General features: G+C 38.4%; 1 protein-coding gene across 2 annotated transcripts in view; it reads right to left on the bottom strand.

Moving 5' to 3' along the window:
• fstl4 (follistatin-like 4) overlaps positions 1 to 16,997 on the bottom strand; it is a 209,683-nt gene that overhangs the window by 38,349 nt on the left and 154,337 nt on the right. The window lies entirely within an intron of this gene.

The following is a 16,997-nucleotide window of genomic DNA, read 5'->3' as shown; positions in this document are numbered from 1 at the left end:
TGTTGGAGAGAGAAAATGGGTGACAGAAAGGCAAATAAGAGATGATAATAGAAAAAAGAAGATTTTGAAAAAGTAGAAGATAGAAAAAGAAGGAGAAAAATAGGAAGCAGAGAAAATCACAAATCAGAACGAGTGTGCGGATGTAGTGGAACTGTAGCCAAGCGGCAGGCATCCATTTCATTACTAGTAGACTAGGGAGGATAAACAGCTGTCCGGGAGTGAAGGATATTCAGTATGAAAAAAGACCACGTGTCAGAGGACTCAGGCTAGCCAAATATCATTCTTCTCATTAAGGGAAATTTATGTTCATGGAAATGGCCATCCAATTCAATTCACCTTTACGGCAAATTAAGAATTATTTTTCACTGGTTCCCCTTGGAGCCATAAATAGTGACTGCTGCCAAGCTGTGTGGCCGGGCACAAAATCCACAGTCACGGTTACAGTTTGGAAACTTTGTCAGCTGCTGAACGTTTATTATAGTGAGTTTTAACTCATATTGGGCCCAATGTTTTAAGTAGACATAAAACAGTTGGAAAAGTTTTGAAGCAAACTGGGTTATGCAAGATATACACTAGGTGCAATCTATTCTAACAATTATTTCTCATGACCTTGCATTGCATTACAACACCACCTAATTCTTTGTCTTTTTCTCATTTTTCCTTTCATTTTCTCTGTACACTTTATGCCCAAATTTCTTTTTCAGTTTTAGTCTTAATTCAGTTTGAAAAAAATTGGTACAGTATACAATTTGGAAAGAAGCATAAATATGCTGATCACGGTGAGATATTATTTGAATGTGGAGTTCATGCACGCCGGTGCTGACATAATATATGTCAGACCCTGGGGCTGGATAGGATATACGTACACAGTCACCTGATAGAAATCTAAACGGAGCCATCCAAGTAAACAGGGCATTTACAGGACTGATACTATAAACTGCCCCTGCTGCATGACTGTTCAGTACCAATATATTTAGAGAAGAAAAGATGCACCATTAATGATCCGACTAAACCTAAACAAAAAAAGAGCGAAGAACAGGGAAATTATAATAGATAATACACATGCTGTGATTTACAAAGTAAATGCTTGGAGGTTCTGCACAAAAGAAACACTAGACCAAACACAGAGTAATGCATACTAATTATCTTATTCAAATCTGAATACAAGGAATAGGCTACCTGAACATATATTATATAAATCTATTCATGTCAAAGAAATACTATACAACTATTTACTGACATATCATTACAATAAATATGATGATGCCGATGAATGTACTAATCATTATGTTTTTTGAAAAGAATGTGGTCATTCCATTCTAAATAAAATTAGCTTCTATTCAACAAAATAAAATCTGCATAGAGTATGGTTATTGTGATGACATTATTTTACTGATGGGGTTTTAGATGTTAGAAATAGAGCATAATGATTAGAGATGTTCCGACACCGATTCCAATACCTGAATATGCGTATCGGCTGATGCCGAATACCGATCCGATACCAGTGTATCACATGTTATTATGTTTTAACAGCTGTTTACTACTATCCCATTTATGGGTTTAAATGTAGATGAATAAACTACTTTTAATTAGATTTTATTCTGGGCTAAATTACGTGGTATCAGATTGTTGCATAGACTCCAGTACTCACTGATACCGATACCAGCATTCATGGCCTTATTGGGGACTTTTCAGTGAAAAAAAAAAACTAATCATCTTGTTACTGTCAGACTTAAAAACTGTCCTTCCACAGCGGGGGTTGTTTATTACTTTTAGCTCTAATGATTAGCAAAGCAGTGGACAATGAGCTGCTCTCACAGTAGAACCCAAATTAAGTTGCAGTTTACATTAATCTACCTTGGTGGTGTTTGTGCTGAAAACATTTGACTGCTCTATCAAACCTATAATGACAGACAAATCTATACATACAAATTAAATCTAAACATAACGATTGGCCTTGAAGAGTTGATGACTGAAAGGCAGGCCGTGATAAAACCAGTATCACAACAATGTTTCATTTCAACACCCACATACAGTAGACAACTAGTTCACTGTCCAAACAGACTTCAAGAAGTTGGCTAACAGACTTTGAAATGTTTGTGGGGAACTTCCTGTCCGGATCCAGACTTTGACGAACGCTGTTGTGAAAGACCCCTGGCTATTAGCTGTCTGTTTCACATAGCTCTCCAGGTGATAGATATATCTGGGTTGACAGCTTGGTCTGTCAGTGATATTTCAGAATGCCTTGGGTACAGTACACTGCCAGGTCCAACAAAGTTATAATTCAGCAGAGCAGTAATTTGGGTGGCAGAACAGGCTTTGAGTGCCATGTGGACGGATGAGGGATGAAGCACATTGATCTGACATGGCTTGGAGGGGTGGTTCCAGGGTGGTACTGTGCATTGCGACTAGACCACATCTCACGTTGAATTGAATAATACAGTACACGGAAGCAGTACGTTGTGTTTGCTATGTATTTCTGCAGCAGTTGACTGTTCAGATGAACATCTAGTACAACTTAATGTTGATTCTTTTTAGTTATAAAAGTAGGTATACAACTTTAAAAGTTTGCTGGCAAGAACTGTCTCTTCAAAGTTCATACAGGGCAGAAGTAGAAACAGAATCTAATTAATAGATTTTGGCAGATAAAACACTGACTACTGTGAAGGACGGTGGTGCTTTTAACAGCTACAGCAAATCAGCAAGTGTTGCCACAATGAGTTTTTGGATGTTTATCTTGAGACATTGAGTTGACATGGAAAAAAAATATTAATTTTTTATTAACTAAAACCTTTACTTTACTACACAGCAGTGAAAAGATGACATCACCTCAATGCCCACAATGCAGGGCTGTAACACTGCTGTACATACAAAATGTAAATAGGAACTGTTCCATCAATTCAAAATGGGCAGCTGTGTTTAAATATTTCTGCAACAGTCTGCCAACCATTCATATGAGGTCAGTCTAAGCTTTCAAACTTGCTGCTGATGTATTAGTCCTCACTTTTAAAGCTTGGCAGAAAGGCCATAGTAAAAAAAATCTACCGTCATGAAAGATGGACTAGTAGTGAAATTAATTCTGACACCATGGAATTAATCTTGATGCCATCCAAACGTAACCCACTGAGGTACAAGACCAAGAAAAGAGAGAAAAATGTGATGAAAAATAAGTGTGTTATATAGGTTAGAAAATTTGTTGATTGCCGTTCATGTCACTTTCCTTGGTCAATAAGGGATGTTTCAAATGTTAAGATTTTACAGTTGTATAATTAAAAACCGCCATCTGTTAATTGCAGGTCGGTCTAGTGTTGACAACAAGTTAAATTTAACAGAACCCTTTAATAAGGTTTAGGAGGCTTTAATGAGGCTTAGCTTTAATTCCACAGACAGAGACGACTATTCAACACTCCTTTTAAAAAGAGGCAATAATGTTTTCTCTCTCTTTTTTTTTTTAGGTTTTAGGCTTTTAAAAGTCAGATGTGCACTCCCACTTGTGCACTTTAGAATCTTAATAATTGTAAGACAGTGTTTGCAAATTTGTGTTTATTTGATATGTCTAATTTTATTGTGACATGTCTGTTCAGCAATCCTGTTGGTTCAGGAGAATTTTCTTTTACAATGAGTCGAATTTTTCAAATGTATCAGAGTTAAATCGTGTCTTAATAAGCTAATGAAGAACATTGCCTACATAAAATACTGATCAATTTGGCAAAGTCATGCAGTCAGGTAAAAATCATGATGCATCTAATATTGAATGAAAGAGGATGACGGTAAATCTGACCAAGCATTCAGATTTTGTTACTTAGTACTTTAAACACATTTGTGGTGGTTCTAAAAAAGTAGCAACAAACACAAAGATTACATCCACTTTATGTGAGAGCAACTCTAAATCTGTTCAAACATCCTCCCATGTTCTGTGCAATTCTCAGATGACCCAGACAAATTGCATATCCACAGGCAGGGTGTGCTCTGCTCTGGTTGGCTGGAGAAGGTTGTCATGACATTATCTAGTTAATGATTCCTACAGTTCCCCCACTTTCCCAAAATAGCTCCAATGTGTAAGTTAGTAATTGACTTTCAGGGGAATTCAGGAGCTCCAATAATCGATCAGCCGTGCTAACAGTGCTATGGACGGGCTGACAGGGCCAACAGGGAGGTTTAAGTATCTAGCTCTGAAGGGATTTACAGTACAGTGTGAGTAAAGCGAGGAAGAGAGATGAAGAAAGAGAAAAAGAGGGAGTAAGGTAAATATTGGTAGAAAGATGTAAAGACAGAGAAAAGGAGAGTTATATGAAAAGTACTTTATGAAGTAAAGTAAAATAGGGTGAATAAAACCAGTGCATGCAAGGAGAAAAAGACAAAAAGGGAAGAGAAGAACAAAATATCATATAGGTAAAAAGAGAGCAAATAAGAAAACGAAAGAAAAAAAGACATGCCGAAAGATGGACCAAGAAGACACAGGGGCATAAGAGAAGGAGTAAAAATATGTGTGCATGTGAGACAGGAAGAGAGACAAATTTGATGCAGAGCACGTAGACGATCTCCCAGGGAATAACTAATGCGGTGAGCTCAAGACTGCAGCTGAGAGAGTTGTCCCTTTCCACTTTCATGACACCAGCCCCTCGTGAGCTGGAGTAAGACATCAAGCCACAAAGCAGAGGAGCAGAACACCATGACTTTTTTAGAGGGTAGGACACATAACATCCTGACTGTAGACTAGAAATGTAGTAAGAAGAGGTGCAGAGCGTGAGGAGGAGGAGCTAGAGAGAGAAAGACAGATGGAAAGACAGGTGTAGTGAGGGGCAGAGAGCGAGGATGAGCATCAACCATCGAGAATGCTTGATTGAGGAATGGTAAAACAGAATATCATTGGACTCTTTGATTGAATCTCCCTGGTATGGCTACTTTGCAAACTGTAAGATAATTTCCAATATGACACTTGGTAATTGTGACGCAAATTGAAATGAAAAATGAAAATACTGTTGCATTTACATTTTAACGGAAATACAAGATTTTTTGTTTAGGGATTGCAGATGAAATGTACAGTATGGTTTCAGACAGAGCATGAAGATTTCATGGAGCCAAGGCTTCTGCAAGCCTTGGCTCCATGAAATTTTGCATCCCCTTTTTTGTGTTTCAAAAGTTAATGTTTGCCATTAATTGAAGCCACTTATATCAGGGATACCAGTAGCTTGCAGCTGCACTGCTCAAGACACCATGGCCACTGTCAGAGATGACTAAGAAACATTACTAGGGATTTCCTCCTGCTTCCCTAAAGTCACTAGAATGGCAACATTTGCCTTCCCCATGAGTTGTGTAACGTTGGCTAACCAAACAAAAGCTCTAACTGGAGATGACGCCCTTAAACAAATGTTGCGTCCAAGTGCTTCACTTAATGATGTTTTTTTACAACCAAAAGAAGGATCCCAGTCACTTCCACACAGTGAGTCATATAGCTTATTAATTAAACAATAGTATTGGAATGGTACTCATAATCGGTCCATACCTAAAGCCCAGGTATTGGTATCGGAACTTGGAAGTCGAATCGGTGCATCCCTAGCTGATATCAGCACTCTGTAAGCATTATAGTGATTTGCAGGTAAAAAAGATGTGTCTACTACAACTGGGCTAAACTTGGTTGAAAAGTAATATTTGGACACTTGGTATACTTATAGCTGTTACAACAATGTTTAAACCGGATTTTAGTGACTACATATCAACAGGCAACAGGTTCTACAGGAACCCTTGGACATATTGTCAATTAGTGAAAGCAGTGGAAATGCAAAATATGAACGTTTACAAGTGAAATGCCAGCAGTGGATACTTGTCAACGTCCACCTTCTTGTCTGGATCAGCCTGTATATTCATCCGGATACTGAATGGGTGATTTAGCCCAACTGATGCCTCTTACTACAACTGAGAGGATGCACACACCCAAACATGTATCTACACACAGAAAGAGCCACACACATTGTACATCCCATATTATGTGCTCTCTCTCTCTGTCTCTCTCTCTCTCTTTCTGTCTCTCTGTCTTTTTGTCTCTCCGTCTCTCTCTCTTACATTAAATATACGCCTTAGTATGAAGAGGGGTTATGTTTGTCACTCACTCAACAAGTACATTCTCCTCCTTTCATGTAAGCAAATATATGCACAGTACACTTGATAATTCATATTTGACCCTCATGAAAAAAGATCCTCATTCGATTTTGTTTGGTAAATTGAGATTCAGGCATTAATTATGAAGCTCATCACTGAGTGAAAAGCATCTGCTACAGTAAATGGCCTACGTTTGCTAGCCTGGCAAACTACTTAGCAATTGAGACTTGTAGTATTCAGAGTAGTCTATATCCTTGACGTTCCACTTCCGGGATTGCTCCGTTGCAGACGGAAAATCTGCAGGATTTTACTGATTTAGGCTGGATATCTGTTGTCTTGGGCTTCCTTTGTGGTGGAATTTTAAACTCCGGTCAATTTATGAGGACTATAGTTAACCTTTTCTCAGATCTCTGAAGGGTAAATACAGAAAGATAACTAGACTATCTGTCCAATCTGAGTTTAATGCTGCATAATTAAAACAACTTTTAAACGTACACATGTTCCACCAAAACAAGTTCCTTTCGAGCCTATTTTGCAGCAGCTCTGCTGCTTTCCTCCGGTGCCTAGCACCGCTCAAGACAATTGATTGTGATTGGTTTAAAGAAATTGTCATAAACCGGAGCACGTTTTCCTACCCTCCCTGAATGCTATGTGGACTAGCCAGACCCTCCTCCAGCACGCTTTGGAGAAGGGTCTGGCAAAGCGAGATTAGATTCAGAGTTACCTCATGCTGGTGTCATGCTTGCACTTGGGTTAGCCCTCAACTAAAGGCACGTTTCAACAGGAAGCAAAATGGATTTTCTCATTGTTGCTATGCAACCACAAAAAAGTCATAATAACAGGTAATCTTAGTCCACCAGGCAATACAGCACATAATAGTACTTTGTGTCTGGCTGTGGTTAAACACAGGTTCCTCACCACAGAGTGCGCTTCCAATCACAGGGACACATGCTGGCCTCCATCGTCATCTTTTCCTGTGTTGTAACATCAGGAAAAAGGCTTGGAAGCCAAAAGCAATAAATGCAACAAAGTAGTATACAGTAATACATGGTGATGCTTAAAAAATTTAGGTTGTGCACTAAAGGTGTGCTTATATATGTGCACCAATGTATCTTTCGCATGTGCACCATATAAAGAAAAATAAAGCGGGTGCATACACAATGGAAAAAACCTTGTCCATCATGTCCAACAAGGTTTAGTAAAAATGTGGTTATTTATGAATGCATCACGGTACATGTCTTTTGTGAAGAGACGGCTAAGGGAGAAGGTTATATGTATAAAATCATATAGTAAATTGACTGCACTTAAATGGTATGGTGCTTTTAACAAACAAAGTTCTTACAAACACACACACACACACACACAATAATTTCATTAGGCAGACAAGCTTACTGATTTGCAACATTGCTCATATTGGTCTAATACAATCACATATTTTAAAAGGTTAGCAATCTCAAAAGTAAAACTTTTCTGCTCAGAAAGAGACTAACGCAATCTAAAGATGCTCTGTTTACACATTGTTTTACTGATTTATGCTGAGAATGTAATCTCTTTGAAATGGTAGAAACTACTGAATGTCTTACTACACGACTGCTCGTTATAATGTCCTCTGTGAACACACTGACACAGGTGTACAGTATATGTAGGGAGACAGGACTCCCACTGGGAGCTCACAGTTAGTACAAATGATCTTGGTGTGTCACTGTGCATTCAGTAAGAAGACTGCTCTCTGAAGTTGGGCTGCAGCTATTAGAACATATATCATGCATGTTTTCAAACACACTGATATGTTAAATATGTTCAAATAGTGTATATATACTCTATAAAATAATATTGTTGTCTTCTGTCTGTAAATTTTAACCTGTACTAATCTTGCAAAAGGACTACAGTTGAAAATTAGCAGGCTGGCTAACACTGACACATTTACAGTAAATGTTAAATACTGTGCATTGTCCTAAATAAATAAATGAAATACAATGTCATGTTGTATGTCATACTGTACATGCACACCCACTATCTTAGTAAATCAATAACTATGTACTCATTACATTTTTTATTTACTGTCTCGCACATGCACACACACACACACACACACACACACACACACACACACACACACCTCTCTCTTTGACAGAGCAGGGGTGGTGATTATTCATGGGAGGGAGATGGGGATGAGCAATCAGCGGCCAGCTCATTAATCACCCTGGATGCAGACCCTTAATCTCCTCCACAGGTATAGAGGAATCCTCTGCTGCAGCTCCTCATTGCTTCTCAAACTTCACTCCTTCTCTCTTTCACCCATCATTTCCTTTTCTTTCTGATGCTTTGTTTGCATCCTTGGCTATTTCTCTCTGTATTTGTCCTTCTCAGAGTCTCTCACCCTATTGTATTTATCTCTGTGACTCCATGATTGTCTGTAAGTCTTCCTTTTTTGTCTCCTTCTTTCCTTTTCTTTCAAGTCTTAATCTGCCTCTCTCTCTTCCCTGTCATTCTACTTAAAGTGCATCCTTGCGTGGCTGCCTCTCAACTTGCCAGCAAAGCCGCGATGGAGCTTCTTCTCCAGTAGGGCCCCTTAACTAGGTGGTGAACAAGCCTTGTTATAATCACAAAAAGAAGCCAGAGAGTGAGCCAGGGGAGGAAGTGTATAGTAGGAGTGTGTGCAGAAAGGAGTATTTTAAAAAGTGTTCCGTGCTGTATTAATAAGCCAGGAGCACCAGTTTGGCAGGAGATCTGGCTCTGCTTGTTCTCCTTCTGCTGCCGAAAAAGCATTTATAAAATAAGGTTGAGAATACTTCCCTTCACAGCAGCTAGATGCATGTTTCTAAAACAATGGGTGAATTGTTTTGGTTAAAAGTTGGTTAGAAACACTGCTGTTCTAGCACTAAATTAAAATAAAATAACTGTGATTGCATGATAATTAAAAAAGAATTGTCACCTAATTTTATGAAAACCAACTTCAAAATTTCCCAGAGCAGAACCCACAGTGTGATATGAAACAGTTATATTATGTTATATTTCTCTTTAATAATAATATAAATATATATCTATATCTATACATGAGCATTTACTTCAGCACACTGATGTGAGAGCCACTAGAGGAGTTATTGCTTACAAAAAAACATTAAAGGGTTATATTATACTTAATAAATGTATATACTGTATATCTTGTTTATAATAAGATAATGATACGGCTACTGATACACTGATGTGAGAGCTATGGTACTAGTGGAGTTAGGGTTTACAAAAAAAACCACTAAAACTTAGCCTTCTGTTGTAAACAATATGTATTACTCAAGATATCTACCACAGTTGTCTTGGAACTGCAGAGTTCCCAGGCCATACAAAGGGAACAATTGTCTCCCTCACATTACTTTATGACCAGTTTTGCAGGAACAGGCTGCTGACAACAGAGCCCATTTCTAAGTTGGGTGTTGCTGTTAAGGACCTGAGCTCATTGCAAGGTGACAGTGGATCACAGAGGACGAGGCTCAATAATGAACTGGCATCAGTTGGGTTATGACAGGGCAGAACACTCTTTACTGTGTCATTCAATCCCTAAGGGCATGAGTAACCTGTCGGGAAAATGAACAGATTAATTGCCTATCTGGAGGGTTCACTGACAAGTGGTAGATCTCCAAACTCTGCAAATACTAACTTTAATCTTGTTAATATACACGGAATGTTATTTTGCAGCTTGTAGCCAAGTTTGTCATTTGAAACCTAATCATTAACCTTTTCTGCAAATTTCCTAATGCCAAGCCTGTAAATGACCATATTCTAATACAGTTAAAAGGAAAGTTACACCATTATTGGCTTCTAAGCATGTCACTCTCTGGTAATATCAAATTTCCTTGACAAAAATGAAAGAAATATTGTAGGTTATCATGTTGTTTCACAAAATTTCTTTTAAAAAGCACAAATTATGCTTATTTGTATTTTCTGACCCTTAAATGTTTATATAATGTTGTATAGTTATGCTAAATGATACCAAAGTGTCAACTAATGAGGTAAATGCATTAATACTCGGAAATCAAAGGGTCTCAGTGGGGTCTTTGAATTTCCTGGATTTAAGAAAGAACATAAACCAAGCTTCAGAGGAGCTGCAGAAAGTGCACTGGTGACAGTAAGAGTGTCCCAACAATCTACATAGTTTAGTGTGCAGTGAATCATGTCTATAGGTGTCTTGAATCAAAAACTAAGACCAGGAAAGTACAGAACACATTTGTGCTTTTCTATCAGTCTTTTACCAAGTAATTTATAAGGCCTTCCAAAGCATTTCTAAAATCAAGTAAATTACATATACTGTAACTAAAAAAATAAGTGAAATGTATAACAATGATCTTCCTTTCATTTTAATTTGTATTTGCCTTAAAAAAAAAAAAGAAATCTGACTACGAGCTTCCTGGGAACTTGTCCATGCTCCAAACCTAATACATATCATTATTCTAAATACAGTATTTATGTACCCAGTTTGTTTGGTCGCTGCAGTTGGTGGGTGTATGTAGCTACTACAGAGCTCCGGGACGCCGGGTACGAGCGGCAGTTGTTTAGCCGATGATAGGTGACTGCGAGCCTGCTACAGGCATTGCCAGATGAGGGTCTTTTCAGAGGCCATGGGAGCTGAGCATTACATCGTGCTATTTCATTTTAAGATAATTTTCCATTGGATATTAAAGTTCATAAGTGTTTTGGTATGGCTCGCCGAGTGGCATTATATCCATGGTATTGAAAGGGGGATTTAAGTCTTGCACATTTATTTTTGTTGTGCATGATCAAAAAACCTCCCCCCCACACTTTTAAAAGTATAGTGTCTAAAAAAAATGTGTGCAACATTTAGAAGAATCAGCTTCAAGACACAGCTTGGATAAAATGTTATCTTCACACCCTTTGGTTTAATAAACGTGACATTTTAAGTCTCAAAGGCCAAAAGAGTCATCCTGCTCTGAGAGACTTAATGGAAACAAGCTGACAGTCTGGAGCTAATCTCCCATACTTCATTTGGCCGGATGGGACCCTATTCATTAAAGCGATACTCTCATCTGATAGCAGCATAAGTTCTCTGACAATCTGAATAATCTTTCATCTTTATGGAAACAAAAAAAAGCACTCTCCCCTCTTTCTCTCTCCCCAGCTAAATCTCCTACTGTAAACTGCAAAGGCATTTTCTGACAGGGTTGGCTAAGTGGACTTTCTCGTTTCAAAGCCCTAACAGCCTTGGGGAGGATGAGGGTAAAAGAGATTAGTGGTCTGCAGCAGAACTCTGCTCTGCAGGAGCCACAACTTGACCTGACCTGGGGGTCCACCTCAATAAAGACAGAATGCACAAAGAGATGTACCGAAAACGTTATGTGTGTGTTTGTGTTGATGCATCTGAACAAGATTGTATGTATTGAAATGCAAGCAGCTCGACTTATGTGTGGGAAAGAGTAAAATCAATTTTTTTGATGCAGACACATGCACACGTTAACACGTTAGTAGTCTAATTGGAGCTGCAGGATTTAGGAATAGAAATGGACTGTACTTAGAGAAAGACACTTCTTTTTTTTCTTTCAGAAAAGGACCCCAAGAGGTCAATACACTCTTATTTATATCAAACTGGTAAAGTGGTGAGAGCAGAACTGGATATTTTATTTTAAATTTGTTACAGTACAATTTAGAGAGGTTATGTTTTTTGTTTTTCAGAGAGCAAAAGGCTAAATGTGAGGAAAAAACAGAATCTAATCAGAGTACATCAACAGACACAAAGGAAACGGTCATAAATTGTTTTTCTTTTATTTAATCTCAAATAAAATGCTGGAGAAAAGTTATATGCTCTATTTTTTGCATTGATAATACATTGTATTCTGTCAGAACAAATGAGTTCTAGTTTACAGTGTGATAGATTAAAAACACGTTTTGAGGATTAGACTTTACAATAATTATTAGACTTTCGACTTTAGATCACTAACCAGACCAAAGTCCTACAAAGTCCAATCGCAATGCATTGGATAGGATAGGAACTACCCTACCAAAACAGATGTGAAAATAAATGGAGTGATAAGTAAAACCAGCATATTTGTTGCAATCTACTGCACACACGGGATTAGTTGGGTTAAGACACCCCACTGAATGGCATCTTGCCAAATTAATTTTTGATTACACAAATTGTATTCTAAAAACTGGGGAGATGCCTGTGGCCAGCTTAGCAAGTATATCTGAGTCACTTATGATCAAAACTAATGGATCTCTGATGTAACCACCTCTGCAACTTAGTAGGGTTGGACGATATAATATATACTGTGAGAAGATAAGACATTCTAAAACAAATCTAATTAGACCCCTCCTGCCTTGTAAAATACTCACATATTTTCTATTCCTCACTCTTAGTTTGAAACACAGACTTTAAGCCAATATACTCAACTGATATTCACACTATTTTCTCAAGAGTTGACAAACATGCTCTAAAGGCATGGATTGTTCAACTGTTTTCATAGGCAGCAACAACAGCGTTTAGGAGTGTAAATTAAAGTGGTAACATTTAAAAGTTAATATAAGCCAAACTTTTGAGCATGGACCAGATTAAGCGGTGACAAATAATTACAACTGACTCATGTAAAACCTCTGAATACATAATGTACACCAGCTAGTATAATGTAAAAGATCACCAATGCAGCCTTGTTCTTGCATTGAAATGCTGGCCCACAATACATCTGTTAATAACGTCTGTGTCTCTGAACTAATTTAATTAAACTAATGCTCTCATAACAGAAACCTTTATTTAATCTTAAAAGACATTTTATCTGATAAAGATAGGTGTATTGAAACAACCCGATTTAGAAAAATAAATATTCTTTTTTGTATCTCCAGTCCTTTTCTCCAAACGCTCACATTATCAATTGATTAGTGTAAAATACAATTTTGTCCTTCTTTTACACCTTGATAAAATGTGGGCATTGTAACATGACACCATTATAACCACTAACAGGGTTTTTAAGCTGCTGATGAGTTGATGAAGTTGATTAATTGCTCCATATTTTCCCCTGGAGTCTCGCTCCACTGTGCAATAATTTATGGGAGAATAAAGTTTTTCTACATCATGCATGCACCACACTACTACATTATTATGGATCATCCAAGCATGACAGCATTTTTATAAATAATTTTGAAAGTTTCAGGCAAATTGCTGCATGCTTAATGATTAAACTCTGCAGCACAGAGGCCAAAGGACAGAACTGTCAGCTTACAAAGTGATTTGATCCCTAACTGGACCAAAGTAACAAGTAACCTATGCGTTCACAGAAGATAGAATATGCTAATGTTTGTCATACACTGGCTGTCACACTAACAATGCATGTGTAAGCAAATTGACCAAAGGTATATTTTCTGCATGCTGCAAAATGGTGACATAATAAAAGCTCAGCCATGGCTAATTCAAACCTTTTATTGATCACAGTCTCTATAATGAGCAGTAAACAAAGTTTTTGAAAAGGCATGGCACATCCATATTCTCTTTCTGGCTCTTCTTTATAGTTTTAGGCCTCTAATCTTTGTTTGAATGTGAGGAAGAAGTGGTCGACCCACATGTTTTCAACACAACTTCTACAAAAGAAGCAGCTTAGTTTTGTCAAAGACCATCATCAGACGGTAAACAAAGCAATAAGCAGCATCTTTATATAAAATCACAGGCTGCATCAGCTAATCCCATTGTTTTGTGTTCATTGTCTGGCCACACAGGTTTACATGTGCCCCCCTTCTGTCTCTTTGTCAGCCATCTCAGTGTGTTCACTGCTCATGCGTGTAGCATCATTTCTAATTTGGACCTTAGTTCATAAAAGATGCATTATTTTGCCCTGTTAACTATTAAATGCTTTCATATTTAAGTTAATGTGACTTGTTTCACACAGAGATTGACATTTAAATAAATTAAACCCTTAATCCCACTCTCTTGTGCCTAATTTGCTTGGTCCCTCCAAGTGGGTAAATCACAAAAATGTGTGACATAGCAATAGTGAAAGTGCAACCATCTAAGGAGGTCCACCATCATTAGATGTCAACATCTTACACACGTTTTACAGAATCACATTTATTCAGCCATGTTTGTCAGACTGAGACACGGCCGTCTCGCTGCTTCCGAACCAGTGCAGTCTACAGCCCATTGCAATCCTGATAGTCCTAGCTGTGTTCAAGACATCAGGGCATTAAACTTAAACGCTTCTGAATTTCTTTCTTGATTTTTGATGTGTAGTACAGCATCACATTGAGGTGCTTCACATGCTTGCAACTGGGATAGCCTTGCAACAAAAACTCAAAACTGCATCATCTCGGTACAAAAAAAGCCTCTGAGCTTTAACCTTCAAGCCAGCTCAGCACACGTTGTTTTAGACGGCTGGCTTGAACAGAAGCTTGGGAGATAGGGAGTAACAATAACATGCTGCTGGGAGCGTGCAACATTGAGCTGAGCCGCAGAATCAGACCTCACCTCTGAGAATGAAGACTTTAGAGATTTGGGATTACCAGCTTCTCTCTCTCTCTCTCTCTCTCTCTCTCTCTCTCTCTCTCTCTCACTTCAAAATCTTTGACTGTCAGCTTCTGACGCTGTCAATGCAGGTCTACTAAAAAAATATTTCATTGTCTTTGGAAATTCTTTGAAAGCCACTAATTGATATTGGCTGCAAGTGTGGGTTGCATTTAAAGGAGTGATGTACAGTAATTATAACAGTATGTATAATTAGGTATGTAAAAGTATTACTGTATGGAAACTTTAGGAAAACCAATCAAAACTTCTCCCTAAAACAAAAAACTAATCTGTCAGGTTTCATTTTGTTTGGTTTTCCATAAAAAAAAGGATCTTAAAAGTGTTCTGTTGTCACTTCAGATCCATTTCAATGGGAAAGATGATAAGCATAATTAATATCAATAAAAAATGGTTATCAGTAAATCTTTGCTTTTTGCAGTTTATTTGTGCTTGGTGTTGTGTTGCACAGCTGTATTTTGTGGATTAATTTCCCTAAAAAAGGACATATTTGATTACCAGCAGAGCGCCACAGATGTGAATATAAATGATTGGCTTTTGTTATAGCACCTGGAACCTTAGTGATTAAGGCAAACATGATGAAGAAGGCCTACCTGCATGCTTTCTGGAGTGCAAAATGTACTAAAATACCTAAATTCACCATCAGCACAAAGCTGCAAAACTCTTGTAACTCTTGTACCCTTCATCCTTCCTCTTCCCCTCCCAGTACCAGCTTTGTGTTTCAGCCTTACCGATTCCTCTCTTCATCCTCACTTCTACCTTCCTCTGTCCTTGTCATCTCTCATACCCTCCACATCTTCCTCCACAAGATTTACTGCTGCACCAAACTACACATGCAACTGTGTATTACCTTCTCTTGTTTTCTCCTCCATTTTCATTCTAACCTCCTTCTCTTCCTCAGAGTACCTGATTACTCCTTACGTCTGACTGCTGCCTCACCCCAAACATGTCATTATGTATCACCTGCTCTTTTAAATACATTTCATCTCTCTGTCTGTCTCCTTTCTCCCCACTTTTGGCCCCCTCCCAAATCCCTTTCTCTCCTCCTCCCTGGTAAACACATGAAAACCAGCAGCATCAACAGGATACCATGAGAATCTTTTTGCAACTCCTCTGCATTTGTAGTCCTTATTCTGATGAAACACAGTTCTATCCTTTTGAATATGGAGGAACTAAAATAAATAGCCTAAGGTGTTTGTTGGGGTTTTGGATGTGTGCAATTGAGCTATTTGCAAAATAAGCGTTTTCGCTGGGAGCCACCACATCTACCTACTATCTACTCTCTTGTTCTTTTCCTCCTTTACCCAGTTCCAATCTCTTTCAACACGTTATGAGATCTGAGTGTTTATTGTCTTGTTTGTCGAGTTCAGCTTAGTGACATCAGGGCTGGCCTCTGTTCAGTTCCATCGAACAAACAGTGGAGAAAAAAAACTCCTATTAAAACATAACTATATCACTATAACCAAGCCATCTGGGCCAACTCGCTGAGGATTTACACAGAACAGATGTTTGCCCAAAGAAAACAACACTCCCTCTGAGTCATTTCTTACTTTCTCACACAGAAATGTTGCAACAGCAGCGTACCCAAGACAACTGAGGTTATCCAGCAATAACGGATTATGTGGTTGTTCTCTAACCTTGTTGGGTTGTTTTTTGTCTTTATGAATCTGCAGCTATATTCTTTTTTCCTCTTTTACTTTCCATTTTTCTGCTGTGTTTATCTCCTTTGTTCTGAGAGAACATTTTCAAAGCTGATGAAGGTGAAGGCTGGAGGGGATTTTGTGGAGGAGATGAGAGAAGAAAAAAGAGAAGGGGAACCACTCACATTCAAGCGCAAGTGCGCAAAGCGCAAGTGCGCAAAGCGCGCGCGCGCACACACACACACACACAAACTCTCAAACTCACATCCATATGGACACACAATTGAAATTGCAATAAGAAAGAAAGAGAGAGAAAGGGGGATTGTTCCACCAAAAAGGCAAGAGAAAGAGCAAATCAATGGAGGCATGATAATGAATTATTTCCACACCAGAGAGGGAGTTAGAGGAGAGAGATAAAAGCAGACCACATGCTGCGCCACTAACAGCCAGGGGGCTGATGCCTGTGAATTATGGCTCATTGGAACACTTGCTGCCCTCGGGACCAGTCGGTTGAAAAGGAAAGGGGAAGGGGTACAACAGAAATAAGAAAGCTGTAGAAGAAATTGGGACCAGAAAAAAAAATGTCGGAAAGGGGAATAGGTCAAAGCAAAGCCCCTCGAGTCCCTGCAAACCATGGATTTACATCTCTATTGCTAATTAGAGACATAAAGATGAAATTAAAGTGGTGGAAATGAAAGAAGAATAAATAGATGAGGATAATGGAGAAGAAGGGATAGGGGGGGGGG

The sequence above is a fragment of the Etheostoma spectabile genome, chromosome 13, assembly GCF_008692095.1.
Source record: "Etheostoma spectabile isolate EspeVRDwgs_2016 chromosome 13, UIUC_Espe_1.0, whole genome shotgun sequence".
NCBI lineage: Eukaryota > Metazoa > Chordata > Actinopteri > Perciformes > Percidae > Etheostoma > Etheostoma spectabile.
The sequence above is the reverse complement of the archived record's forward strand: the minus strand, read 5'-3'. Positions and strand labels throughout refer to the sequence as shown.